The 27697-nt window shown below is 46.2% G+C and overlaps 1 protein-coding gene across 1 annotated transcript in view; it reads right to left on the reverse strand.

The window, feature by feature from the left end:
• Positions 1-26998, reverse strand: part of LOC140193025 (monocarboxylate transporter 2-like) — a 226264-nt gene extending 199266 nt beyond the window's left edge. The window contains exon 1 of the mRNA XM_072250478.1: positions 26877-26998. The gene's annotated coding sequence lies outside the window, so the exon portion shown is untranslated. The remainder of the gene's footprint in view (positions 1-26876) is intronic.
• Positions 26999-27697: the final 699 nt, after the last annotated feature.

Below are 27697 nucleotides of genomic sequence, written 5' to 3' on the forward strand. Positions count from 1 at the left end.
GGCCAGATTTGGGAACAGCTTCGTTCCAACTGTGATAAGACTGCTGAACGGATCCTGACCCAGATCTGGGCCATACTCTCCAAATATCTGGACCTGCCTCTCGTTTATTTTTGCACTACCTTACTTTCCATTTCCCTATTTTCTATTTATGATTTATAATTTAAATTTTTAATATTTACTAATTTTTACTATTTTTAATATTTTTAATATTTAGTATTTGTAATCTAGAGAGCAGGAAGCGCAGAATCAAATATCGCTGTGATGATTGTACATTCTAGTATCAACTGTTTCGCAATAATAAAGTATAAAGTATAACTGGCAGGATATATGATGCTTAAATCAGATACACATACACATGATGATTTTCAACCCACACGACATATTTACCACCTATTAAATGCTCCCAACAGCATGCATCTCAATCACCTCTGACAATATCGTTTTGGACTTGGACGATTGCATCAGTGTCTCAGTTCTGTGCCTTGTTTTTGCTCATGGATGATTATACTTACAACTCTCTTACTTTGTGAATATGTTTACTTTAATTGCATAATCTCTACATGAAATTGGTTGGGCTTGGCTGTATCACATGTAAGGGTGGCAATGTATTGACAAATCAGCCTGGACAAAGCCTAAGATAGATTCTTAGGCGGAAAACAAATAAAAAGTGAAAACAAAAACGGAAATGCTGGAAGAAGTCAGCCAGCCAAGCAGCATTGGTGGAAAAAGCAATGAGCTATGTTTTGGATTATAGACCCTTCATCAGAATCGAGAGAGTTGCAGCATGGAATGTTTTGACTGTCATCCATGACTACAGCTACGGCTGACTGAAATGAGATGGATTTAAGAAATTCTTTTTATTTATTTTTAGGGCAATGTCTCCACTGAAATCCTACATCCTGCAATCCAAATGAAAAATAAAGCCATTTGTGCCTGAATTGATAAATGTTTTTTTTGATCAATAGATGACAAATGATCAATTGAATGATACTGACCAACAATCTGTTGGAGGAATTAAATGGGTTGAGCATCATTGCTGTTGGGGAGAAGAAAGGAACTGTTGATGTTTCCGATCATTTTCGCAATTCTTCATCCCCTCCTTCTCCCGCAAATCAATCCACAGACAATTTCCAGTAGATTGTTTCTTCCTCCATAATACAATATCTGCAATTCCTAGTGTTTTCATAAAAAATACTCTTGATCACTCTTCCAATTCAGCAATGTAATCTCTCATGATTTCAGACTGCACGTGCCATATTTACTGGAACAGAATTCCAGTACATAGTTCCTGAAATGTTAAATTCCTCGAAGTTACTATTTCCGAGGACTGTCCTGGGCCCAGCACGTAAGTGCAATTATGAAGAAAGCACAGCATCACCTCTAATTCCTTTGGAGTTTGCAAAGATTCAGCATGATATCTAAAACTTTGACTAACTTCTACTCTATAGATGTGTTGTGGAGAGTATATTGACTAGCTGCATCACAGCTTGGTATGGAAACACCACTGACTTTGAATGGAAAATCCCACAAAAAGTAGTGAATACTGCCCATTCCATCACAGGTAAAGTCCTCCCAACCACTGAGCACACCGAAATGAAACACTGTTGCAGGAAAGCAGCATCCATCATCAGGGACCCCTACCATCCAGGACATGCTCTCTTCTCGCTGCTGCCATCAGGAAGAAGGTACAGGAGCCTCAGGAACCACACCATCAGGTTCAGGATCAGATATTACCCCTCAAACATCAGGCTCTTGAACCAGAGGGGTAACTTCATTTGCTCCTTGACTGAAATGTACACATAGTCTATGGACTCACTTTCAAGGACTCTTCATCTCATGTTCTTGGTATTTATTGCTTATTTACTTATCATTATTATTTCTTTTTTTTTGTACTTTCACAGTTTAAAGATCTTTTGCACACTGGTTCAACACCCAAGTTGGTGCAGTCTTTCATTGTGTATTATGGTTATTATTCTATGAATTTACTGTGAATGCCTACAAGAAAATGAATCTCAGAGTTGTATATAGCAACATGTATGCACTTTGACACTAAGTTTACTTCAAACTTTTGAGGTGAAGTCACAAATTGACAGAGTGAAAGCTTTTGGTAAGGCATTGGCCTTGGCTGGTGATGGTGTGTATTGTAGAAGGCATTGGAGAGGCAGACTTGGAGCATTATGTTCAGTTTTCCTTACCCTGCTACAGAAGAAATGTTTCTAAACTGGAACAAGTGCAGATGTTGCTAGGACTTGAGGCACTGAGTTAGAGGAAGAGATTGGACAGGCTAGGATCTTTTTTCTTTAGAGTGTAGGAAAGTGAGAAGTAACCTTTAAAGGTATATAAAGTCATGTGGGACATGCAACATTCAGCAGTATCCTAGATCTAAACCATCAGGCCTTCACACGCTTGTCTTTGTGTAGTGTGCCTTTGTGGAACATATGATGGTAGGTGTCAAGTACGTATAAGTACTAGGGTTTTATATCAGTCGTATTTCATGATTCAGGAAGAACTCAAGGGCATATGTTTAAAGTGAAAAGGCAAGGATTTAATAGAAACTTTATTTTACACCCAGAGAATGGTATTTCTAAAGAGTGAACTGATAGAGGAAATGTTTGAACTGGTACAACAACAATATTTAAGAGTTGGACAAGTTCATGGATAGGAGAGGTTTCAATAGATATAGGCCAAACTCTGACAAATGGGACCAGCTAATACTTTATTTAGTGATACATCACGGTAACCGGCCCTCTTGGCCAACAGCCCCTCACTGCCCAACTACACCTATGTGACCAATGAACCAACTAAACGTACACCTTTGGAATGTGGGAGGAAACCAGAGCACCCAGAGGAAACCCATGCAGTCACAAGGAGACAAATACAGAATTGAACCCGGGTCGTATGGCACTGTCATAACATAAAATTTTGTGACGCTTTGCGGGGTGGGGGGGCATAGTGGACAGCCCACCCCTGCATTTCTAATGACCAGTACTGTTTATTGTTCTTGTGTTAAAATGCTTTTGTGGCATTATGGTGGGAAGTTCCAGTTCATTTATTGTTACATTTTAGCTTGGGTTATACAGTTATTCGCTTGTGTATTTGTGGATCACCCCGACTGTAACCAGGGTGTGTGATGGTCACCTCCCCCTCTGTGTGAGATTGGTTGGGTTCATTCTCCGGGTCAGGGTGCTCGGTCTGTTTTGTGTCTATCACAATAAAGTGGTTCTTGAGTTAAAGAGCTTCTTTGTCTGTCATTATGGACAAAATGCTCGCCACATTGGTTTCAGGAGTGGGATGCGAGATCGAAGACGAGATTGAAGAGCTACAACATCGTACAGAGTGCCCTCAGACCCGAGAATAAGATGAGGGACCGAGCAGTATGCTTCCCCCACACCCACAGGCAGGGCTCATGAAGACGGGACCCGTTGGGAGGACCTGGGAACCGAACGTTGTGCCTTCCCAGAGAGTCCTGAATGAGTGAGTGTACCCTGATTCCCCAACCCAGGGACAGAGCGGACTGCATCAGTCGTTGCTGTAGTGACCCACACCGGAGAACCCAAGAAGCTACAGCCATGGGAGGACAGGCACTATGGCAGACGCTGTTGGAGCAACAGGAAGATCAAAGGGCCTCGACGATTTTCGCCTCAGGGTCCACCCTGAAGCTCCCCAGCTACAACGGTACTAGCCGCCTGAAGCCTTGCCTGGCGAAAGTCAAACTTGCCGCATGGCACAATGGGTGGAGCCCCATCGAGAGGCCCTGGCACTGAAGGGAGATGCTCTGTGGGCCGTCTTCGACCTAACGCCGGTGGAGCAGCGTGACTACAGGGCCCTTGTAGTGGCACTGGAGTGGCATTTCGAGCAGAGGCCATTGGCAGAAGCAACGAGGGAAGATGGCGCTGTATGGGAGAAAGCTTGGGGGCATTTGCAGCAGATTTCTGCCACTGTTCTTGGCATGGCTACCCCCAGTTCCCTCCCGTGGCCCAGGAAGAGCTATGCTTTTGTAAAAGCGTTGACACCGGAGCGCCTTCGGCAGTATGTTCGCCTGACGTCACCATCATCACTGGCCAAGGCAGAGACAGCAGAAGCGATCTTAACCCCCCAAAGTGTCCCAGCATCGCCCCGCACCCTGCGAGCCCAGGCTTGTGTCACCGAGGGTGAGGAGGAAACTGACGAGGAGGAGCCTGTGAGACAGGTCGGACCCCACTGCCGGCCACGAAATGACCTCGGCTACTGGTGCGGTGAGGCAGGTCTGCGGCAGTGCAGCGCACCTCGCAGCAGCCCAAAACCAGACAGCTAAACCACAGGCAAGAGACAGTGACAGTGCTTCAGGTGACATCCAGCAACGACCTCCCCACCATGGACCAGCAGCTGCGCAGTGAACAGGTGAGCAATCCCGTGTTGGCCCGGGTGAGGGAATGGCTGAGTGTGGGACGACGGCCAGAGTGGGCAGAGGTCTCTGCCCTGGACCCAGAGACCAGAGCCCTATACTCGCAGTGGGGAACACTGGAGATGTGTGACGAGTTGCTGTTTTGGCAGTGGCAGTTGTCCGATCATGACAGCTGGTGTCCCCCGGGGGCTCCGCGCCATGATGCTGCGGTCGGTGCACGGGCTGGTGGGGGCCGGCCACCTCGGAGTTGCAAAGACGTTGGGCAGGCTGTGTGAACGTTTCTCTTGGCCTGGGTACAGGCAGGATGTGGAGCTGTTCGTGCACTGCTGCGACATTTGCAGGTGCCCGAAGGGGCTGGGTCGACAGTCTGGGGTGCCAATGGAACAGAACATTGTGGGGGCCCCAGTATGGGTCTACTACCCCTCCCGGAAGAAGGGACAATCCCCCAGGCTTGGAAGCCACTGGAAGGGGCCGGGAGAGAGGCTCAACCACATCTCTGATGCGGTATATGGGGTGCGATTGCCTGAGCAGCGGAAGGCAGTCGTGCTGCACCGGGACCGGCTGGCACTGTGTCAGCCCTTAGCCACCACAAACCCAGCGAGGCTGAAGGAAGGAAGTGACACTCCGAGTGCCCTGCCTCTTGCCTCACACAATCAGGCGGCAGTGTCTACGCCCACCGGAACTTTCGGACCCTTGCTATGGACTCTGGGGTTACCAGGGACAGCTGACCCCTTGGGTAGGGGCAGCGTGATGTTCTGGGTGGGAGCATGGTCTACAGCCCACCCCTGCATTTCTAATGACCAGCACTGTTTATTGTTCTTGTGTTAAAATGCTTTTGTGGGATTTTGGTGGTCAGTTCTAGTTTGTTTATTGTTACATTTTAGCGTGGGTTATACAGTTATTTGCTTGTGGGTTTGTGGGTCACCCTGACTGTAACCGGGGTGTGTGATGGTCACCTCCCTGTCTGTGTGAGACTGATTGGGTTCTCTCTCCGGGTCAGGGTGCCCGGTCTGTTTTGTGTCTATAGCAATAAAATGGTTGTTGAGTCAAAGAGCTCCCTCGTCTGTCATTATGGACCAAATGCTCACCACAATATATTAAAAAATGTAATAACCATGACACGTGAATAGACGTCTTGGTCAGGACAGACCAGTTTGGCTGAAGGACACATTTCCGTGTTGTACAAGTCTATGGCTCAGTGGTTTAAGATAGCAGAGAACTGAATGTTAAATGAACACTTCCAACCTCTGTATTACACCTATCTAACGACATATCTTCTTCAGAATTAAGGTGACTTCAGCAAAATGGTGGCGTCCTGCAGACAGCTTACAAAATTACTGAAAACTCTTCTTCTTTAAATAAACTTCTGCATCTTCGTCTGAAGTGCGATCTATTGCAGCCTGTAATTTCTCCTTTAAGAGTGTATTTCTTGGTGACTGAATGATCTGGAACTTCTGTGATCCCCTGGGGGATTCACCGTAGGGTGCTACTACAGCCGTTGCTGGTGGTGTATGCTGCACTGTTTCCTAATGGTGGCCACGAACCCGTTGTCAGCTTCATTACTCTGCATCAGCTAAAGTGTTGAGCAACATTAAAATTGTCAGACAAGAGCGGTAAACAAATGGGTGTTCAGCGCTATCTGTCTGCATTTGACCATTCTCCCTTGCACTGCTGCCAGCAGAAGCCTTGGGTCCTACACTGCAAGGGTCAATCACTTCTGTGGGCTGTGGCTGTGGACTCTGCAGTTCGATATTTAACATTCTCAGCGCAGAATGCACTTTGCAATTTGTGCAACCTGATCGAAGTGCTTTGGCACAAAACGAGCTGTGGCCACAACTACTGAAACAGCGATGAACCGACTGACTCAGTGCCCGTGGTCACAGCCATGGCTCCTGGACTAGCTTCACTCACCTCGGGGATGCTGTGGTTTGACACTTAACGTTCCATGTGTTATTCATTTGCTTCTTGTTGTTTGCACAATCTGTTCTTTTTCCCCATGTTGAGTGTTTGATGGTCTTGTTGTGAGGAAATTTTCTTTAAACAGGTCCTGTGGTGTTTCTTTGTTTTGTGGCTGCCTGTAAGAAGATGAGTCTTCAGGTTGGATAGCATATACATACTTCAGGGTGGATAGTGTATACATAATAAATGTATTTTCAACTACATAATTGTATGTGAGCCAATTTCCGCAAGGCAAATTGTTATCCTCTCTGCAGGAAAGCCTTTGGGTGGTTGACAGCGTATTCCACCTAAAAACATGCCGTTGTTTAGGAAAGACAACTCTCGACATGCTATAAATGCTCTCGACATGCTATGAATGATTCAGAAAGCTGCATGTGAGTCTTCAGCTGTCTAAGAGGCCTTTCTGCATCTTTATCCTGCCAAGTTGCTCAAGTCTGTGTGTGTTAGTGTCTAACCCCAATATTTCACATCTTGTTGCAGGCCAACACTAACATTTTTTAAGAGCCGCTCTTCTGTCTGCAACTCTTGCTCACTACGCTAGTGTGCCAATCCCAGGCAAATTCAGTATCTGAAGAAATCTGACTGGGACCACCTTTGTCTGTTCTCTCTTGTTGCCACGGAGTCTTTTCTCAGGGTCCTGAAATCCCTGCAAAGAGATGCACTTCTTTGGAGAGGCAACAATGATTCCTTTTTGACAACTTTTCCCAGCATGCCAATTTGCATTGTAAACTAAGATGACTGTTTTTCACTATCCGTTCTGTACCTGAGGGTGACCTTGAACAAGACTGGAGGCACCAGAGAGTTCTGACTACAGTCATTAATTAAGGCCACCAGAAGTTTAAAACAAACATTTGGTTCCTGCAACATACACTTTACTGTGCTAAACTCTTAGGCACATACGTGGAGAGGGTGCCTAAGACAGTTGCACAGTACTGTAGAAATTTTATGTATTGCACTGCACTGCTGCTGCTACTTCAAAAAAACAAGATCCCTGACATGTGTGAGTGATGATAAACTTGATTCCGAAATAGGTCTCTTTAGTGGACTGAGAGTGGGAAGGGGGAAGGGAGAAGGGAGACGGGAATCATGGTTGGGAAAAGCGGAAGGGAGAGGGGAGGGAGTGGGAAGCACCAGAGAGACATTCTGTAATGATCAATAAACCAATTGCTTAGAATCAAACCATCTTTGGGGAGGCAGAGCAAAGTTAAGATGGCACTAAACAGCGACTCCTTTGTTTGCATCTTTGGAAACAGCTCTATTTCCATCTTCAATATCTTTATTTTCCCCTTTCAGGGTTCTTTTGAAGACCCTGACCTGGAATTACATGCTGACTTTGGTTCTCTGCGGGAATGGGACCCATTTTCGGGATTTCAGGACTGGCCACTATACTTTATACTTTATTGTTGCCAAACACTTCATACTAGAACATACAATCATCACAGCGATATTTGATTCTGCGCTTCCCGCTCCCTGGATTACAAATATTAAATATTAAAAATAGTAAAATTAGTAAATATTAAAAATTTAAATTATAAATCATAAATAGAAAATAGAAAAATGGAAAGTAAGGTAGTGCAAAAAAAAAACGAGAGGCAGGTCCAGATATTTGGAGGGTACGGCCCAGATCCGGGTCAGGATCAGTCTTATCACAGTTGGAAAGAAGCTGTTCCCAAATCTGGCTGTACGAGTCTTCAAGCCCCTGAGCCTTCTACCGGAGGGAAGAGGGAAGAGGGACGAAAAGTGCGTTGGCTGGGTGGGTCATGTCCTTGATTATCCTGGCAGCACTGCTCCGACAGTGTGCAGTGTAAAGTGAGTTCAAGGACGGAAGATTGGTTTGTGTGATGTGCTGCGCTATGTTCACAATCTTCTGCAGCTTCTTTCGGTATTGGTCAGGACAACTTCCATACCAGGTTGTGATGCACCCTAGAAGAATGCTTTCTACGGTGCATCTATAAAAATTAGTGAGGGTTTTAGTGGACAAGCCAAATTTCTTTAGTTTTCTCAGAAAGTAAGGCGCTGATGCGCCTTCTTGGCAGTGAACTCTGCTTGATTGGACCAAGTCAGGTCATTTGTGATATTGACCCCGAGGAACTTAAAGCTTTTGACGTGTTCCACTTGCGCACCACCAATGTAAATTGGGTCGTGCGGTCTGCTACTCCTTCTGAAGTCAACAACCAATTCCTTTGTCTTGCTGACGTTGAGGGATAGGTTATTGTCTTTGCACCATGCCACCAGGTTCTTAATTTCCTCTCTGTACTCAAACTCATCATTACCCGAGATATGGCCTACAATTGTTGTGTCATCAGCAAACTTATATATTGAGTTCGATGGAAACTTGGCTACACAATCATGGGTGTACAGTGAGTACAGCAGGGGGCTGAGTACACAGCCTTGTGGGGCACCGGTGCTCAGAGTGATTGTATAGGAGAGCTTGTCCCCTATTTTTACAGCCTGGGTCCTGTCTGTGAGGAAGTTGAAGATCCAGCTGCAGATCTGAGTGCTAAGGCCCAGGTTCCAGAGCTTAGCAATCAGTTTATTTGGAATGATGGTATTAAAGGCAGAGCTGTGTCAATGAAAAGGAGCCTTACGTATGCGTCTTTATTCCCCAGGTGTTCTAAGGAGGAACGTAGGGCCAGAGCGATGGCATCTGCCGTTGACCTTTTGCTCCGGTAGGCGAATTGCAAAGCGTCGAGGTTGACTGGTAGGCTGTGGTTGATGTGTTGCATAACCAATCTCTCGAAGCACTTCATAGCAATTGATGTCAGAGCCACAGGTCGACAGTCATTCAGGCATGCCACCATGCTCTTCTTCGGCACTGGGATTATCGTTGCCTTCTTAAAACACGAGGGGATCTTAGACTGAGGCAAGGAGCAGTTGAAGATGTCAGCAAACACTCCAGCTAGCTCACTTGCACAGGCCCGGAGAACCCATCCCGGGACACCATCTGGCCCCGTCGCCTTCCTTGGATTTATCTTCAGGAAGGCCCTTATAACGTCCTCCTCGGTGATGATGAATCTCGATGCCACCAGGTCCGGTTGATCCGGAGGGAGCGGGACACTCCTCTTCTGTTCTAATCTTGCGTAGAATACATTAAGAAAAGCGCCACAGTTATTGATATTCCCAGCCTTTTCTTTGCGCCCAGTGATCTCATTTAGACCGTGCCATAATCTACTGGCATCCCTCTAGTTAGCCTGGGCTTCCAACTTGGCTCAATATTGTCTCTTGGTGCCCTTAATGGCTTTCCGGAGTTCATGACTGGATTCTGTGTAGCGACTGGTATCCCCGGACCTAGAAGCCACAGCTCTGGCCTTTAAAAGGGACTTGACCTCATAATTCATCCAAGTTTTCTGGTTAGGGAATACCTGGATTGTCTTGCGAGACACACAGTCTTCCGTGCATTTCCAAATAAAGTCCATGACAGCTGAGGCATACTCGAGGTTAGCTGCCGAGTCCTTGAATATTAACCAGTCCACCGATTCAAAGCAGTCACAGAGGACCTCATCCGTTTCCTCCGTCCAATGCAACCCTACTTTTGACACCGTGACGTCCCGCTTCAGTTTCTGTTTGTAAGCCGGGAGGAGGAGTACAGCCTGATGGTTCGATTTTCCGAAGTGAGGTCGTGGGACGGAACAGTAGGCATCCTTGACTGCTGTGTAGCAGTGATCAAGTATATTCGGGCCTCTAGTGGGGCAGGAGACATGTTGGGATAACTTTGGCAGCGCCTTTCTGAGGTTGGCCCGGTTAAAGTCCCCGGCTGTAATGAGCAAAGCCTCTGGATACCTGGTCTCAATTTCACTGATGTTGGCATACAGTATGTTCAGAGCGCACTCCATGTCCGCCTGGGGGGGAATGTAGACCGCTGTCAGTATGACCAAGGTGAATTCCCGTGGCAGATAGTAGGGGCGACACTTCACCGACAGGTGTTCCAGGTCTGGGCTGCAGGAGCTTGTCAGTGCCACTGTGTCCGAGCACCACCCAGTGTTGATCAGTAGGCAGACACCACCTCCCCTCGTCTTGCCCGAAGACGCCGTGCGGTCCATCCGATGGATCAAAAATCCCTCCGGTCAGATGGCACAGTCGGGGGTGGCAGGGGAGAGCCAGGTCTTGGTGAATATTCAGTACGCCAAGGGTTCAGCCTGACAGTCCGGCTCGAATTCGGAAGTCTAGGATCTCGGGGCTCTGGAGACGGGCAGATCAAGGGTCGGTGTCACAGCAGGAGACCCGTGTGTCATTGGGAGAGTTGGAAAATCTACTGTTGTGGGTCCAAAGACCCGGGATCTTTGTGATCTTCAGGCACAGGGCTCAAAAACAGTGATGTAACAGACCTCCAACATCGTAAACCAGCTAGTTGTTTGTTATGTCTCCCCGCTCGCTGGGAAAATGGACTCATCTCTATCTCCCTTATTAGGGAGAGAGAGAGCCTGTGGTATGTCGAATGCCAGGTGAAACGCGAAGTCTTTGGGATAACCGCAAGAATGTGTCTTTGCTACTGCTTTGCTCATACTTGAGTGCTCAGTGCCGGTGGCTGTTTTTGCTGGTGGGGGGAGGGGGGTATTAGAACATAGAACAGTACAGCACAGTACAGGCCCTTCGGCCCACAATGTTGTGCCGACCCTCAAACCCTGCCTCCCATATAAGCCCCCACCTTAAATTCCTCCATATACCTGTCTAGTAGTCTCTTAAATTTCACTAGTGTATCTGCCTCCATCATTGACTCAGGCAGTGCATTCCATGCACCAACCACTCTCTGAGTAAAAAACCTTCCTCTAATATCCCCCTTGAACTTCCCACCCCTTACCTTAAACCCATGTCCTCTTGTATTGAGCAGTGGTGCCCTGGGGAAGAGGTGCTGGCTGTCCACTCTATCTATTCCTCTTATTATCTTGTACACCTCTATCATGTCTCCTCTCATCCTCCTTCTCTCCAAAGAGTAAAGCCCTAGCTCCCTTAATATCTGATCATAATGCATACTCTCTAAACCAGGCAGCATCCTGGTAAATCTCCTCTGTACCCTTTCCAATGCTTCCACATCCTTCCTATAGTGAGGTGACCAGAACTGGACACAGTACTCCAAGTGTGGCCTAACCAGAGTTTTATAGAGCTGCATCATTACATCTCGACTCTTAAACTCTATCCCTCGACTTATGAAAGCTAACACCCCATAAGCTTTCTTAACTACCCTATCCACCTGTGAGGCAACTTTCAGGGATCTGTGGACATGTACCCCCAGATCCCTCTGCTCCTCCACACTACCAAGTATCCTGCCACTTACTTTGTACTCTGACTTGGAGTTTGTCCTTCCAAAGTGTACCACCTCACACTTCTCCGGGTTGAACTCCATCTGTCACTTCTCAGCCCACTTCTGCATCCTATCAATGTCTCTCTGCAATCTTTGACAATCCTCTACACTATCTACAACACCACCAACCTTTGTGTCATCTGCAAACTTGCCAACCCACCCTTCTACCCCCACATCCAGGTCATTAATAAAAATCATGAAAAGTAGAAGTCCCAGAACAGATCCTTGTGGGACACCACTAGTCACAACCCTCCAATCTGAATGTACTCCCTCCACCACCACCCTCTGCCTTCTGCAGACAAGCCAATTCTGAATCCACCTGGCCAAACTTCCCTGGATCCCATGCCTTCTAACTTTCTGAATAAGCCTACCATGTGGAACCTTGTCAAATGCCTTACTAAAATCCATATAGATCACATCCACTGCACTACCCTCACCTATATGCCTGGTCACCTCCTCAAAGAACTCTATCAGGCTTGTTAGACACAATCTGCCCTTCACAAAGCCATGCTGACTGTCCCTGATCAGATCATGATTCTCTAAATGTCCATGTCTATAGATCCTATCTCTAAGAATCTTTTCCAAATCTTTTCCTGCTTACATGCAGGAGGGAGGGGAGCTGCAGGGGACTTTGGGGTTCTTACATTTAACTGTCATTCATTCTTTGGGGCACTCCTCTGTTTTTGTGGATGTTTGCAAAGAAAAAACATTTTAGGATGGATATTGTATACATTTCTCTGACATTAAATTGGACCTTTGACTGGCGTCTCAGGGCTGGGTCTGTCTGCACCTCCACTACCCCCTGCCGTGGTACTTCTTCTCTGCCACCCGTCCTACATCACTCACGTGGTGCTCCACCCTCACCATTCTCAACATCCTTTGCTCCCACCAGGTTTACAAACTTGTTCTCTACTCCACATTGACAGATATAGTATTGTGTAAAAGTCTTAGGCACTCGAGTTATATATACAACAAAGACTTTTGCACAGTACTGAGTGGTCTGACACCACTTGGAGTACTGTGTTCAGTTCCAGTCACCTCACTACAGGAAGGTTGTGGATACTATAGAGAGTGCAGAGGAGATTTACAAGGATGTTACCTGGATTGGAGAGCATGCCTTATGAGAATAGGTTGAGTGAACTTGGCCTTTTCTCCTTGGAGCAACGGAGGATGAGAGGTGACCTGATAGAGGTGTACAAGATGACGTGGGGAATTGATCATATGGATAGCCAGAGGCCTTTACCCAGGGCTGATATGGCTAACACGAGGGGGCATAGTTTTAAGGTGCTTGGAAGTAGGTACAAGGGGGATGTCAGAGGTAAGTTTTTCACACAGAGTGGTGGGTGCGTGGAATGCACTGCCAGCGAAGGTGGTACAGGTGGATACAATAGGGCCTTTTAAGAGACTCTTAGATGGGTACATGGAGATTAGAAGAATAGAAGGCTATGCACTTGGGAAATTACAGGCATTTTCTAGAGTACGTGGTCGGCACGACATTGTGGGTCAAAGGGCGTGTAATGTGCTGTAAGTTTCTGTCTATATACTGTATAACGGTCTCATTATTTTTACTTACCTTAACACAACATAACTGATGAAATTGGCTTTGAGGTAGACTGGGGCCATTGTGGAGGCATGGTAGTGTAGGGGTTAGCACAATGTTTTAGTACCAGCTGTAAGATTGGAATTCGATTCCTGCCACTGTCTCTGAGGAGTCTGTAGATTCTGCCCACGACCGTGTGAATTTCTGCTGGGTGCTCTGGTTTCCTCCCGAGACATACGGTCAGGGTTAGTGAGTTACGAGCATGTTGTGCTGGGGCTGGAGCGTGGTGACACTTGTAGGCTGCCCAGCACGATCCTCGCTGATTTACTTTGATGCAAATGACACATTTCACTTATGTTTTGATGTACATGTGACAAATAATCTTTAAATCTTTAAAGTGCTCCAAGTCAATGGCACAGACGTTAAAAGGAAAGTTAAAATCAGTTCAACGAGATATACATAGCCACAGTCTGCTTCATACTCTGTATCCATGTTTAGCTGGTTTTCCCCAGATCTTCCTGTATAGTTGGATTATAAATCTTCCATCATGGTAAGTATAAAGGGTACACTCACCTGTTGTCCATTCTGAGCACTATGTCTGTTTCATAGGTGTGCAAGTCAGAGACATCTACAATATTGTAACACGGACTAGCTCGAGTGTACTCCCTTTGAGCCACAGTGTGGGAACTGGATGAAAGGGGTTACTCAGCAAACTCATTACAGTAACAATCACCTTGCCCAGGTACATGTCATGTGTTTCAATCTGTTGACGTATTTTGCCAAGTTCCTTCCCTCCTTCCTCTCCATACTCTTTCCTCAATCTGCAAGGTACAGCAAGGACAGTATGGGATAATCTCCGTTTGACTGAATGACTCTACCTCATCCAACAGTCAAGAGGCTCAGCTTCACTCAGTAGAAAATCTCAAACACTCAATGTATTCGCTTCTTCCTACAGAGAACACCTTGACTGCAGTATGGACTGTTGGAAAGATACCCTGCAGTAAGTGGACGAGGGTAGTTCAACAGCATATCATAAAACTGCCCCAGCAATATCTAATTCGCTGATCATGTGGCAGCAACTCAATGTAAAAAAGCAGTTGTTGTTTAAACCAAACATCAGAATGCAGATGAAATGAGATCTAAGTGACTTTGACCTTGGAATGATTATTGGTGCCAGACAGGGTGGTTTGAGTATCTCAGAAACTGATGATCTCCTGGGATTGTCACGTACAACAGTCTCTAGTGCTTACAAAGAATGGTGTGAAAAACAGAAAAAAATCCAGTGAGCGGTGGTTCTGTGGGTGAAAATGCCTAGATAATGAGAGAGGTCAGAGAAGAATGGCCAGACTGGTTCAAGCTGACAGGATGGTGACAGTAACTGAAATAACCACAGATTGCAACAGTGGTGTGCAGAAGAAAGCACAGTATATCAATCCTCAAAGTGGATGGGCTACAGCAGCAGAAGACTACACTGGGTTCCACTGCATGCAGAAGAAATGTTCCATATTTTTCACGGTCTCAGAATTAGATTCAGATTTATTATGACTGACATATGATGTAAAATTTGTTACTTTGAAGGAGTACAGTGCAAAAATATAAAATTATTATGAACTACAAAAATAAATAGTGCAAAGGAATAATGAGGTCGTGTTTGTGGACCATTCAGAAATCTGATCGTAGAGGGGAAGAAGCTGTCCCTGTATTGTTGAGTGTGGGTTTTCAGGCTCCTGTTCTTTGCCCCAGGTGGTAGGCAATAGGTTTCAACAGGTACATTTAATGTCAGAGAAATGTATACAATATACATCCACAAAAACAGAAGAGTTCCCCAAAGAATGAATGAAAGTTAAATGTTAGAACCCCAAAGCCTCCCCTCCCACATCCCCCTCCCATATATAAGCGACAGCAAGGCAACAACAGGAGCCCCTCCCCCACCAGGAAAAAAATTTTCAGCACTCCCCCACCGGGCACTCCAGCATGCGCCAAAGCATCAATGAAGTCACAGACTTGCAGTACCCTAAAGACTACTCATTCACCCGGTAATTCGACATACCACAGACTCTGTCTCTCCCTAATAAGGGAAAAAGATGTGTCCCCATTTCACAGCGAGAGGGGAGACATAACAAACAACTCGTTGATTTATGATGTTAAAAGTCTGTAGTGTCACTTTTTCTGCGCTCTGTGCCCAGAGAGTCAGCCCCAGGGCTCAGGTCTCCAGCCACACAACCCGCGGCAGCTAACCCATTGCTCCTGATGTTTTGTGTTCTCCCACGATGTCGAGGGCACTGGCCTAGGATCAGCCCATTTCCAGAGCCATGAAAATCTGGCACCCTGATGGTGCGCTAGTCTTCCAGGCCAAGGCCAGTTGTGAGGCCTTGAGAGCAGGTCCTAGTCCCGCAAAGAACCAAAGTCAGCGTGTAACATAGTGGTGGTCATGATAGGAGTGCACGCCCTGGATGGTGTGGGTCTTTAGTGATGGATATCACCTTCTTGAAGCACTATCTCTAGAAGATGTCCTCAGGTTGTGCCCATGATTGAGCTGACTGAGTTTAAAGTTCAATGAAAGTTTGTTATCAGAGTACATATATGTCACCATATACAACCTGAGATTCATTTTCTTGCAGGCATACTCAGTACGTCCACATTAGAATAATAACCATCACAGAATTAATGGAAGACCACACCTTATTTGAGTGTTGAACCAGTGTGCAAAAGACAACAAACTGTGCAAATACAAAAAGAAAGAAATAATAATAAATAAATAAATAACATTAAGAACATGAGACGAAGAGTTCTTGAAAGCAAGTCGTGGAAACATTTCAGTGGTGGAACAAGTGAAGTTGATTGAGGTTCTCCCTTTTTGGTTCAAGAGCCTGATGGTTGGGGGTGCAGTAATAACTATTCTTGGACCTGGTAGTGCGAGTCCTAAGGCTCCTGTCCCCTCTTTCCGATGGCAAAAGCAAGAAGGGGGCATGTGCTGGGGTGGGGGTGAGTCCCTGATGACCGATGCTGCTTTCCTGTGACAGCACTTCAGACTGAAGTGCTCAACGGTGGGGAGGGCTTTACCCATGATGTTCTGGGCCGTATCCACTTGCACTTTCTGTTCAAGGGCATTGGTGTTTTCACAGAGGTTGTGATGCAGCCAGTCAATACACCCTCCACCACACATCAGTACACCCTCCACCACACATCCACAGAAGGTTGTCAGATTTTTAGATGTCATGTCGAATCTCCACAAACTCCTAGGGAAATAGAGCTGTGCTTCCTTGAATAAATTTACAAACTTCTGTAGCCTCTAGCAATCATACGGATTGGAGGCTCCATGTTCAGTCGCTAAATCGAGTCCGACTCTGTGACCTCATGGACCTCATGGCAAGATACAGAAGTAGATTGCCAGGCCTTTCTTCCACACAGATACTGCTGCTGCCCAGGTTGGGACCTGGCTGGGTTTGAATTCAGAACCATCCGCCTTGAAATCCAGTGCTGATGTCACCATACCACCAGCCGGCCCATACCAGCCTGTTAGAATGCTTTTTTGAACCTGAATCTTCATTGGTACAGGATGGTGGTGTATGAGAGGGGCAGGTTAGTAGGGGAGCTTTGTATTGCATCCTTCCTGTTCCACTTACCTGTGAACAATGCAGTTGTTTGATCATGCACACAACAGCTGATAGCAAGCTTTTTCATATAACCACTGAATCACTTACTGATTGCAGTGTAAATATTTTAGCCATTTCTAATTCAATTTTGTTCCACTTAGTGCAAGCCACGTGCTTAGAATAGTATTGACAAAGTATATCTTTGTTAAACCGCATCAGTGATGAAATTAGAACATTCAACATCTTCAGTCTGTCAAAAGGGTCCTATCTGTCCTCTCATACCCCACAGCATTACATGAAAGAGGTGAAAGGGAGTTATCTTCTCTGTCAACACAGCAATGAGCAAACAAACTGCCCTAGTTTTGACAAAGGTTTGATACAAAGCTGCTGGCATTCCTCAGTATTATTGACTGGAGGTTTCAGGACACCCAAAAACCTTAAACATACAGGTGCATTTCCACCTGTGACTTCTTAGTTGCATTTCTCTGCTGTACTGTGCATTCATACATCAAATTTCAAGAGAATTTATTATCAAAGCATGTACATGTCACCATATTCTACCCTGAGATTTATTTTCTTGTGGGAATTCACAGCAGAACAAAGTAAATGTCAATGCTTCAAAGTGAAGTAAATGTTATTATCAGAGTACATACATGTCACCATACACAACCCCGCGATGCATTTTCCTGTGGGTATACACAGCAAGTCTATAGAATAGTAATCATAACAGGATCAGTGAAAGGTCATCCGGAGTGCTGAATACAGCAAACTGCACAAATGCAAATATAAATAAATAACAATAAATAATGAGGTAATGAGATAAAGAGTCCTTAAAGTAAGTTCATTGGAAGTGAGAACATCTCAATGAATGGGCAAGTGAGTGCAGTCATTGTAGCTATCCCTTTTTGTTCAAGAGCCTGATGGCTGGTGGTGGAAGCCCTGAGGCACCTGTACCTTCTAACTGATGGTAGCAGTGAGAAAAGAGCCTGTCTTAGGTGGTGGGAATCTCTGATTGTCACAGTGGGCTGCTGGGAACGGACCCAAATGCGAGACACAGACACTGAGGTACAAGGAACAGGACTTGACTAGAGTAGGGACGTGACAGGATACAGGCAAGGAGTAGGGACAAGAATGCAGACTAGGGCTAGGGAAAGTGGGACCAGGACTAGAAACCATGGACAAGGAGACAAGGCTTCGACTCCGAGCTCGAGACTGGACAAAGACCCAGAACCGGGGTCTTGCCTTGGGCTCAGACCCCAGAACCAGGCAAGGACATGACATGGCTTCAGGACAGGAAGTGGTTGGGGTCTAGAGGCCTGAGGCTGTAGGCTGGGTTCTTGGTTTTGAGGCATGGAGGCTGGGGTCTTCAGGGTTGGGTTCTTGGAGCTTGGCTTGGGATCTTCGAGGCTGGAGTTCTTGGAGCTTGGCTTGGGTTCTTGGAGCTTGGCTTGGGATCTTCAAGGCTTGGGTTCTTGGAGCTTGGCTTGGGATCTTCGAGGCTTGGGTTCTTGGAGCTTGGCTTGGGATCTTCGAGGCTTGGGTTCTTGGAGCTTGGCTTGGGATCTTCGAGGCTTGGGTTCTTGGAGCTTGGCTTGGGATCTTCGAGGCTTGGGTTCTTGGAGCTTGGCTTGGGATCTTCGAGGCTTGGGTTCTTGGAGCTTGGCTTGGGATCTTCGAGGCTTGGGTTCTTGGAGCTTGGCTTGGGATCTTCGAGGCTTGGGTTCTTGGAGCTTGGCTTGGGATCTTCGAGGCTTGGGTTCTTGGAGCTTGGCTTGGGATCTTCGAAGCTTGGGTTCTTGGAGCTTGGCTTGGGATCTTCGAGGCTTGGGTTCTTGGAGCTTGGCTTGGGATCTTCGAGGCTTGGGTTCTTGGAGCTTGGCTTGGGATCTTCGAGGCTTGGGTTCTTGGAGCTTGGCTTGGGATCTTCGAGGCTTGGGTTCTTGGAGCTTGGCTTGGGATCTTCGAAGCTTGGGTTCTTGGAGCTTGGCTTGGGATCTTCGAGGCTTGGGTTCTTGGAGCTTGGCTTGGGATCTTCGAGGCTTGGGTTCTTGGAGCTTGGCTTGGGATCTTCGAGGCTTGGGTTCTTGGAGCTTGGCTTGGGATCTTCGAGGCTTGGGTTCTTGGAGCTTGGCTTGGGATCTTCGAGGCTTGGGTTCTTGGAGCTTGGCTTGGGATCTTCGAGGCTTGGGATCTTCAAGGCTTGGGATCTTGGGTCCTAAGGCTTGCAGGCTAGGGTCTTGGGTCTTGAAGCTGCAGACTGGGAGCTGGGGTCTTGGAATGCGGAGGCTGATAACTCGGAGGCTGGAGCTCGGAGACAGACTGGGGACTGTACATCAACAGAGAGCCGGGACTTATCCTTCAAAAAACCGGGACTCATCTTTAACTCGACACTAACATGAGACAGGACAGAACATAGACATAGAGCCGGGACTCATCCATAGACAAGCCGGGACTCAACTTTATCTCCACGCCAAGGTGGAACAGGTCTACCTGTTGGGTAACAGCAGAACGGCCGGACTTACCCAACAGAGGCAACAACAAGACAAGACAGATCCCCCCACAGGGCAACAGCAGAACGGCCTGACTTACCCCACGGAGGTGAGGACAAGACAGGACACGCCACAGGGCAACGGCAAAACGGCCTGACTTACCCATCGGAGGCGAGGACAAGACAAGACAGATCCCCCGCAGGGCAATGGCAAAACAGCCTGGCTTACCCCACGGAGGCGAGGACAAGAAGAGACAAACACCAAAGAACAACAGACAGTTCCATCTCTGCTCCGGGTTGCTCCGAGTCACAGTTCAGCCAGCAACCTCAGCTGGCCCGGGAAACACCCAAATCCATACAGCAAGGACAGCTCTGACTACTAACAGCAAGTCTCCACGAGGGGATGGTTCCCCAGTGCAGCCTAAAGATGGCAAGTGGCCACTCTAGCCTTTTACCGGCAGGTTGCTCCCAGGGAGATCTTGACAAGACAAACCAGCAGCTCACACTTGACCCCAAGGCCACTTATATTCCAAGCCCCAAGATGGGAATCAGGTGCCTAGGATTAAGTCAACTAAACGAGGGACAGCTGGAAGACCTGGAGTCCTGAGTCCACGGACCAGACCGTGAACTGGAATGCGGACTTCATGGACCGGACCATGACACTGATGATGGACACTGGTTTTCTATGACAGCATTTTATGTATCTGTCCGGGGCCCAGGTGTTGGGGTGGTGGGACACGGGGGTGTCATCTCATCGGCGATCAGGGCAGGCAGTTGATCTTCTCCTATGACTGCCCGCCTTGATGTCAGAGATCGAGGTTCATCGTCTGCTGTAGCTGATGTGAAAGGCTTGCTTGACTGCTGAGCCTCGAGCATTTTTCTATCATACAGTTGTTTGTCAGGACTCAAACCATCCCGCAAATATGCCCTAAACCTACGTACCCTTTTAAAATTAAAGTCGTACTTTATCATTGCAGTGAAAATCTCACACAGTTGCTTCACTTTCTGCATTCGGTTTCGATTGTTATCCTTTCCTCTTCCAATTGCATCAGCTCTTCATCTATCAGTTCTTGATCATGTGATGCCAAAATCTCTTCAACATCATCTTCGTCAGCTTCCACAAGCCAAACTCATTTTGTCCTTGCTTCGTTCACCACAATCGAAATGCTTAATTATGTCTAGTTTTACGTTAAGTGTAACACCCTTATGAGCTCTTAGGCTTTTCCAATACCTCAGAACTCATCTTGCAAACGGCTGCTCACAGGTATGTGTTAAAGCAATGCCATTCCGAATCCAGGGGAGGGCAGCTGCTCGGGACGCGCGCTGCCTTTTATCGTGCACTGATTTTTTTGTGCGCTGATTTTTTATCGCGCGCTGCCTTTCTCCATAACAGTGAAAACACCTTCTGAAAACAAAAACAGGGTACTAATGTAGGTCTTTCGTAACAGTGAGGTTTCGTAAAGTGAACGTTCGAAAAGCGGGGGACACCTGTATGTAGATATGCTCAATGGTTAGGAGAGCTTTATCTGTGATGGACTGGGCCAAATCCACTACCTTTTGTAGGATTTTCCATTCAAGAACATTATTGTTTCCATACCAGGCTGTGATACAGCCAGTTAATACACTGTCCATGACACATCTATAGAAAATTGTTTAAGTTTTATATATCATGCCAAATCTCTGCGGACTCCTAAGAAAGTAGAGGCAGTGCCGTGCTTTCTTGCAGTAGAACTTATATGTTGGGCCCAGGACAGATCTTCCAAAATAGTAACAGCCAGGAATTTTTTAACCCTCTTCACCTCTAATCCTCTGATGAGGATTGGTTCATGGACCTCTGGTTTACCTAACCTGAAGCCTACAATCAGTTCCTCGGTCATGCTGACACGGAGTGAGAGTTTGTTGGTATGACATCACTCAGCCAAGTTTTCAATATTCCTCCTGTATGCTGATTCATCACCAATTTTGACAGCCCACAGCAATGGTGTCATTATCAAACTTGAATATGGTATTGAAGCTGTGCTTAGCCATAAATTCACAAGCGTAAATCGAGTAGAGCAAGGTGCTAGGCACACAGCCTTGCGGTGCATCTGTGCTGATGGAAGTCATGAAGGAGATGCTGTTACCAATCGAACTGACTGGGGTCTGCAAGTGAGGAAATCAAGGATCCAATTGCACAAGAAAATATTGAGGCCAAGGTCTTGGAGTTTATTCATTAGTTTTGAGAGGATGATGATATTCAATGCTAAGCTGTAATTGATAAACAGCATCCTGATGTATGTATCTTTGGTGTCCAGATGTCCCAGGATTGAGTGAGGAGCCAATGAGATGGCCTCTGCTGTGGACCTGTTGCTCCAGTGGAACACTGGAAGGCATCCAAGTCATCTCTCAGGCAGGAGTTGATACGTTTCATCACCAGCCTCTCAAAACACTTCATCACTGTGGATGGGAAGTGCATCTGGGTGGTAGTCATTGAGGAGGGTCACCACGCTCTTCTTAGGCACTGGTCTAATTGAGGCCTGCTTGAAGCAGATGGGTACCACATACTATCAAGGTGAGAGGTTAAAGATCTCAGTGAACACACCAGCCAGTTAGTCAGCACAGGTCTTTAGTAGGTGGCCAGGTACCCTACCTGGTCCAGATGTTTTCCATGGATTCACCCTCCTGGAGGCAGCCTGCCTTGCATTGTTTTTTGATTGGTGAAAAAAACCAATGTCCTTGAATGGAAAATAGTACAAAAGGTAGTGGTTTTGGCCCAGTACATCAAAAGTAAAGCCTTTCCAACCATTGAGCTCATCTACGTGAAATGCTTTCAGCTTCAGATACTTAGATGAAAGGATCATCAGGGGATATGGGGTTCAAGATGGTTCACCCATGTTCTGGTGGTCAAGGTGAGCCCTGGAGGCACTGAGCTCATCTGAGAGCAAAGCTCTGCTGTCTCCCGTGTCAGTTGATTCAACTCTGTTGGAGGTCATAGCAGTCAAGCCCTGTCACAGCTGTCGAGCGCCCCTTATTGATTCACGTTTGGTCTGAAGTCTCCACTTCACCCATGAGGTGGCCTTCCAGAGACCATCCCTGCACCTCTTGCAGCTTTCTTGCTCTCCAGACATGAATGCCTCTGATCTGGCCCTCAGCAGATTTCAGATCTCATGGTTCATCCAGGGCTTCTGATTGGGGAAGACTTGGAATGATTTACTGATTTAAATATAATAGAATCAATAAACAAAGACTGACATAAATGGTCAAACCATGCAAATACAAAATAACAAATAATAATAATAAAAACTGAGAACATGAGTTGTTGAATCCTTGAAAATGAATAAATAGGTTGTGGAATCAGTACTGAGGAGAGTTGAGTTACTGCACTGGTTCAGGAGTGTAAAGTGAGTAAAGCAGGGGCGAAGCACACAGCCTTTTGGTGCACCAGTGCTGATGGAGATGGTGTTGCCAATCTGAACTGACTGGAGTCTGCTATGATAAAATCGAGGACCCAATTGCAAAATGAAGTATTGAGGCCTGCATCTTGGAGCTTTTTGATTAGGTTTGAAGGGATGATAGTGTTGAATGTTAAGCTGTAGTCAATGAAGAACATCCTGATGTATGCATCTTCACTGTCCAGATGTTCCAGACTTGAATGAAGAGCCAATGAAATGGCTGTGCTGTTGACCTGTTGCGACAATAGGCAAATTGGAGCAGATCTAAGTTACTGCTCAGGCAGGAGATGATAAGCTTCATGACCAAACTCACAAAGCTCTTCAGCGCAGTGGACGCAGGTGCTACAGGATGATGGTCACTGAGACAGGTTACCATGTTCTTCCAGGGCTCTGGTATGATTGAAGCCTCTTTGATGTAAGTGGGTTCCTCAGACAGACAAAGTGAAAAGTGAAACATGACTATACACTCCAGCCAGTTGATAGGACAGGTACAAGAAAATCTGCAGATGATGGAAACCCAAAGCAACAACACAAAACACTGGAGGAACTCAGCCTTTTCCAGTCCTGATCAAGAGTCTTGGCCCGAAATGCCATCTGTTTACTCTTTCCCATGGATGCTGCCTGGCCTGCTGAGTACCTCCAGTATTTTGTGCTATTGATTAACTCGACCAGGTACTGGGCCAAACTAGACCACTATCTTGGCCTTGTGGTTCAGTGGAAAAGGTATTCTTCCTCATTACTGTTCTAAAGGATGTATTATTCTGAGTAAGTGCCCTCTGGTCCTAGACTCTAAACTATAGAAAACATCCTCTTCACATCCATTCTATCTAGATCTTTCAATATTCAATAGGGTTCAATAAGATCCCCCCACACTCTTCTAAACTCCAGCAAATGCAGGCCCAGAGCCATCAAAATGTTCCCCATACATTACCACTGTCATTCCTGGGATCTTTCTTGTGAATCTACTCTGGATCCTCTCCAATGCCAGCATATATTTTCTTAGATACGGGACCAAAAACTGCTCACAATACTCCAAGTACAGCCTGACCAATTCCTTATAAAGGCTCAACATTACATCCTTGTATCCTATAACCCGACTTCTACCCACAGGCTACTGAACATTAACCATACCATGAAGCGACATCCAGTCATCTAAAACACTTCCATCAGTTAACTTCCCGTCTATGAAAAATTACTCAGAATTCAAGCACAAAGTTGCCACTTGCTATTCAGTGATGATCATATGTTGTGGAGGTTTGCTCAAAGATATTTTAGGTGGATCAGATAACATCTAGTCCATTATTATTAAAACTTACTGATCTAATGAAAAATCATCAACTTGAAACTTCTCTCCACTGATCCTATCCAACATATTGAGAACTGTCAGAAGTTTCTGTCTATTGCAGACATCCCACCCTGTAAAAACTCATTTCAGGGAGGTAGCACCATCAATTTGCAGGAAACTCCCCGAACTTCCGGGAGAGGTGGGATGTCTGCAATAGAGTAGCTCCTTAGCAGCTAGCCAGCTCATTTAAATAACGTTAGCTATGCTAATGAACGAATGACACCTGTTAAACTCACCTCAACATGTCTTTTACAGTCTTAACCCACCATGGGCAATAGAAAAGTCACTGTTGCAAACAGTGCAGTGAGCAACACTGTCATTATTTTTGACCCCTATTAGGCAGGGGTACACTTTAGGGTAGTCTGGGGTGACGTACATTTTGTATTTTCTTTTTTTGGAACACTCTGCCATGGTGTGCACTCTCTCTCTTTCTCTCTCTCTCTCTCACTCTCTCTCACGCTGTCTCTCTCTCGCTCGTTCGCTCTCAAAAAAATTGATTTCCAGGATATTGTATATAATCTGCGGGCATCAGGGAGCCACTATTAATATGCAGGAGACTCCCGGAATTTCCGGGAGAGGTGGGATGTCTGCTATTGTTTTTAATGAATTTTATGTGAGGATACCTGAACAGAAACACTCCATGATAAAACAACTCACATTTACCAAAGTAATCCAAACCCATAATGACTCCTGCATTCAGCAAGGTAACTGGCCTCATCTTTGCTGTTGAATTGGATTGGTGAAGAGGCCATCTGCAGATGTTGGAAATTAAGAATAAAGAGAGAAGGTGTCACAGGTGCAGCAGACTAGTGGTGTCTTTCCAGCATTTTCTGTTTTTAGTTGCTAACTAATGTGTTTTATTATAAGCAAAGCTGAAGAAGTAAAATTCACCCTGCAATGTCAAGACAGTTAATAATACAAAATACTGCAAACAAAGGGTGGAATTCACAAAAAATGCCGGCATGGATATAAATGGATGAAATTTATAAATGAATGAAATTTAAGTCTTCATACATTCAGATTAGTTTGTTGCCAAATACACTCAGCACACCTGTACACCTGTTCATTAATGCAAATATCTAACCAGCCAATTGTGCGTCAACAACTCAATGCATAAAAGCATGCAGACATGGTCAAGAGGTTTAGTCATTGTTCAGACCAAACATCAGAATGGGGATGAAATGTGATCTAAGTGATTTTGACCATGTTACGATTGTTGGTGTCAGATGGGGTGGTTTGAGTATCTCAGAAACTGCTGATCTCCTGGGATTTTCATGCACAACAGTCTCTAGAGTTTACAGAAAATGGTGCGAAAAACAAAAACATCCAATGAGCGACATTTCTGTTAATGAGAGAAGTCAGAGGAGAATGGCCAGACTGGTTTAAGCTAACAGGAAGGCAACAGTAACTTAAATAACTATGCACTTGTGTCCCAGCTGTCTACGCGATACACAGCCAGGGCAGTACAACATGGAGCGGAAGCTGTTGTCCATGTAGCAGGCTCCCCCTCTCCATGCAGCTGATAAATCCAAAGAATGGCAGAGATTGATGCAGTTTGGCACCAGCAGCGTCACAGGAGTTGCCAGTCAGTGTAAGACAGCCTTGAGGACTTCAGTTCCAGATTTTCCCTGGGGATTTACTCCCAAAGCCTTCCCCATGAGTGGGTATCGCCGCAAAGGCAGTGGAGATTTGAGATCAGAGTTTTCCTTTTCCTGGAAGAGCTGCCAACCACGGCTGATGAGTCCCATTGCCCGAAATGACTGGTTTTAAGGCGCCAGTAACCCACCTTTGCCCCTTCTCCTGTCAGTAGAAATAGTTCCTCCTGGCTTAGTAGCCAAACCACATGCGAAATTCAGGAACTGGACTTGATTGTCAGAAGATATTTGAGACACACAGCATTGGGAACATTTAATAGGTCATGGGAGTTTATCCCCACTGCCTCCCCCAGCTATACCAAGCTTAAGGAAACACAAGTATTTATCGTTCCTCTTTAAGTGTCCCTTTCACTAAGTGTAACAGACATTCCATTATCTGTAGTACCTTGTTTCTCCTTGACTAAGTTGTCTACCCAGTTATCTGAAAGGATGCGTCTGGACTTGCATTGCCAGGGTAGGGTGAAAGGTTTCAGTCACTAAAGGAGAAGTTCTATATTATACAGGAAAAAAACTCCTCCATGTGTTTTAAAAATAGTTCTGGCCATAATCTGTAATGACTGAAAAACAGCCAAGTTGTTGAACAAGTCAGCTTCTGTGCCGGCGACGAAGGCGAAGTGGGGTGGGTGGGATAGAACCACATGGTCCTACCTAGGTTCCACAAACCAAATCTCAAACCTCAGACCTTCCCACTCTGACGCTTTGGGAAGTCATCGCGGAAAAAAATGGGACGTAGTATAATAAACTCCGCCCTCCATTCATCCTAACACGAATACACACACACACACACACACACAATCCATAGCATGTTTTTAATATCAAAGGGTTATTCCATACATTGGCACCTATGAAACCCAATGTCCACAGTTCTCACAGATTACTGAATAATTAATATTAACCTGTCGAGGTATTTTCAAGGGCTCTGTGTAACACAGTCGGAATTCTCACCACGGTTAACAAAGCGTACGCCCCATAATAAAGAAATTACAAGGCAAAGAGAACAGAGCCACGCTAGGAAGAACACGGCGCCCGGACTGGATGATCCCCCTGCCTTTCGACCTTCACTAATATTGCAAGAGCGAAAATCCACATCTCCCCCCACCGGGGGACCTGGCGGAGAGAACACGGCTGGGCACCGTCTGCCCCAGCTCCGCACTCTCGCCACGACACTCGCTGCCTTACCCTGTCCGTAAAGACGGTCGCCGGTGATGTCTGCGTTGTTCCTTATCCTTCGGCAGCTTCCCCTCTCCCCAGTCCGATCGATTAGTGCTTAGAGTCCGTGACGTTCCAATAATGGTCGACATCGCAACCCGGCACTTTTTTTCTTAGTTATGGTTTCCCCCTCCCTCCTACCATCATCCACTCCTCCCTTCAATGTTACAGTTACAATTTACAGGTTGGACTGAGAATACAACACACACCACACACACACACACATACACACACACACACACACACACACACACACACACACACACTCACACACAAACACACTCACACACACGCACACACTCACTCTCACACACTCAATCTCACACTCACACACACGCACACACTCTCACACACATGCACACACACACACACACACTCACAAACACACACTCACACACACACACACACTCACTCACACGCACACACTTACTCTCACACACATGCACACACACATACAGCCACATGCACACACACACCCACAAACACACACACACACTCACTCATACACACACTCACACACTTACTCTCTCACACACATGCACACACTCACACTCTCTCTCTCACACTCACTCACACACACACTCACTCATTCATACACACACTCACACACACACTCACACACACACGCATACTCACATGCACACACACACGCACACACACACTCACACACACACACTCACACACACACTCACACACGCACACACTCTCACACACTCAATCTCACACTCACACACATGCACACACTCACTCTCACACACATGCACACACTTTCACACACACTCACTCATTCA

This window comes from Mobula birostris, unplaced genomic scaffold (assembly GCF_030028105.1).
Source record: "Mobula birostris isolate sMobBir1 unplaced genomic scaffold, sMobBir1.hap1 scaffold_355, whole genome shotgun sequence".
Lineage (NCBI taxonomy): Eukaryota > Metazoa > Chordata > Chondrichthyes > Myliobatiformes > Myliobatidae > Mobula > Mobula birostris.